We start from the raw sequence: 3189 nt of genomic DNA, 5'->3' as shown, positions 1-3189 counted from the left end.
GTCCATGAAATGATATGTATATATGCAGCAGTGAGTTCAAGTCATGAAATAATTGAAGACGGCAAGTTTCTTGGAAAATGGAGAGTCAATTGTTTCAATGGTCAAGTTATATATCTTCAAATGTCTTCCGATTGAAGCTTCTGAGTTACCGTGCAATCGTTATTTATATTTACAATGAGAACCAAAAAATGATTCAAGTGGAAAATAAAATTGCCTGTACACTCCCACATAATTTCACACAATGTGACTCAAAGATGTTTCATTATAAAATATTGTTAGTCACTCAACTTTTAACAAAATTTCATGCTGATCGTCAAATTTTATTTTTATTCTGAAAAATGGAATTATAGTTTGCCTTTTATTTCAATCTGGCCACTCAATTATATTACTTCGGAATAGAATAAAGTTCAGAGACCAACATGAAATTAGCGATAAGTTGAATGACTTACAACTTCTTTTACTCCTGAAATATTACACACAAGTCCAATATGATAACATCTTTTAATATGTTATCATATTGTTGAGATGATGCATGATAGTCATGGTACATCCATTGAATTTTTAAGGCTAGTTCTTTTAAGTCAAAGTCTTTTAGGTAGGTATAGGCAAGTACAAGACCCTTCTGAAAATTAAATAATATTACACATCAATCGAAAAAAATTCTTCTTTTTCAACCACACATTCTCCAACAAAAACACTATTCCAAATATTAAAATTTAAAAGAAAGGGGACCAAACGAAAGCTTAAATTGTTGAGTTTTGACCATTAATCTTTGAAAAACGTTGAACATTACTCACTAGTATAACATCCTTTCAAAATCTCTAACGAAATTGATGACGTAACTGACAAAATGCACATGTGGCATATCGTCACACCATTAAACTTTGAAATGGTCGAATTTTGGATACTAAACTTTAAAAACATCTTCAATTGCTCACTAAACTTCAAAAAAATATCATTTATTGCTCACTAAACTCTGAGATTGACGAATTTTGAGCACTAAACTTGAGATTTTCGAATTTTGGGCATCAAACACTGAAAAATGCATTTGATTGCTCAATAAAATTTGACTGAACTTTGAAACGTTAGAATTTTGCCTACTAAACTTTAAAAAACATAGTTTATTCCTAACAATAATTTTGGATTTAACTAAAATTCGTTATTAAAATTTGGATTAAAATTTAAATTTAATTTAATTCTAACTATTATGTCTTTCAATGTAAAATTCAAATATTAAAGTTTAGATAATTTAACTTTAACAACAAATTTATTGTGTATTTCAAGTAAAAATGGTTCGAGCTTTTTTGGCTCAAGCCGAACGTTTGCTAGACCCAAAAATTTATTCTCGACTCGAGCCGGCTGGTGTTTTTTTTTAATTATTAATAAAACACAGGCATCTAAGTAGTTGCCTGTGTGCAATCTACATTTGCTTTCTCTTTGGAGGCAACAGAAGGCAATAGCACACTGCATGTTATTATCTTCATTTCATTCAGTAATTCTCGCAAGCACTAAAGCCTCAAGAAGGGTGATTTCTATGATTTGTTCATACCTCAGTTTCTAGACATGAGAAAAGTGAGAAGAACCTCAGCATAAAGCCTTTCTTGTGCTTCATATTGCAGACAACGGGTAGCTAATTAGACCAACTCAGTTCCATCATCATTTGAAAAACGACCCACCAAAAAAGAATCCATAAGCATCAAAAAAAATTTGCCTCGAGAGGCAAGGTCAAATTTAGATCATGACAAAGATGAATAGAGCAATTCATTAGTGGAAGAAACTAATCCAAATTAAAGAAGCACAAGATGGAAGATAATTTTGAAGTTGCACAAACTAATTTTTGTCAATTGAAAACAATAGTATCGTAACAACAAAACCAACTTCCAATTCAAATATGTAGTTTATTATTGAGTGAATGCAAAAGGCTTAAAGTTTAAATGTTTATCCAAAAAGCATTTCATAGTAAGAGTTTAGTTCATTTCTAAAGTTATCCTCCGGAAAGCACGGTCAAGTTTCCGGCGTTGACGTGTCGATGCCCGACACGTATCGAACACCGACAAGTCTCCGACATGTCGCCGACGCATGTCGGATTTCCTTGCAACGTGTCGGAGGGCTGGAAGAAAACAGTGAAGAAGAAGTAAAGAAAAAATGAAGAAGAAAGAAAGAAAAAAATGGTTACTGACTTACTGTGATATTCCGACAGCCGGTGCAAGAAAGAAGAAAAGATGAAGAAGTAGCTGGTGGAAGAAAAAGAAAAGAAGAAGAAGAAAGAAGAGAGAGGACAGACGTGTTTGCATTTTCCTTTGAATTTTGTACTTTTTGACCCCAACACATTAAAAGCTTGTTTGACAGCATGGTCCTTCTTTTATACAGTAATTGGACCAACACATTAATCCCCCGTTTGATTCTCATTAAATTAAATTACATTACATTTCATTTTTTTTTCTCCTATTTTTACCCACACAATCTTCCATAAAATAATATTACACGTAAATCAAAAAATTTTCCTTCTTTTTCAATCACTCATTTTTCTAAAAAATACTATTCCCCCATTTTCATATTCAGGTAATGGGGCTCAAACGGGGCTAAAGGCTGTCAGACACATAAATGTACTGTACAGTCACTACAGTGTATAATTTTTATTTTTATTTTGGTAGTATATATTATTTTTTTAATTTATTCTTTAACAAAGTAACATGCAAGATTTTATTCTTTTACCATTTCACCCTTCATGTAAAAAAAATTATTATTATTTTAGATTATTAAATTAAAATAAGTTAAAATTATTATTTTTATCAACGTGTCGAAAACATATCGTGTTGGAACTTTTTTTAAAAATCGCGTGTCAACGTGTTCGTGTCGGTGCTTCTTAGGTTATCCTAGCAGGCTGCTAGAGTGATAAGAGTTAACGTTTAGTGAATTAACACTCACAATTGAAGCAGCACCTGCTAACAGCAAGTTAAATGTCCAAGAAGTCTATAGTTATTTTGCAAATAAATTTGAAGACTTTTTAATGAATTATAAGCTTAAATGGCTTGGGACATGTGCTTGCCACTTAAAAGATCTAGCAGCAGAGTTATGAGGCTGTGAATTACACTTTTTGTCATTTTCATAACCAGAAAGCATATTGATGTGACCAAGGAAAGAAAGGCAAAGCAATTAAATGTGTCACGTGCATAGGGCATACCACAT

This window comes from Olea europaea, chromosome 22 (assembly GCF_002742605.1).
Source record: "Olea europaea var. sylvestris chromosome 22, O_europaea_v1, whole genome shotgun sequence".
Classification (NCBI taxonomy): domain Eukaryota; kingdom Viridiplantae; phylum Streptophyta; class Magnoliopsida; order Lamiales; family Oleaceae; genus Olea; species Olea europaea.
This window is presented reverse-complemented; position numbering follows the sequence as displayed.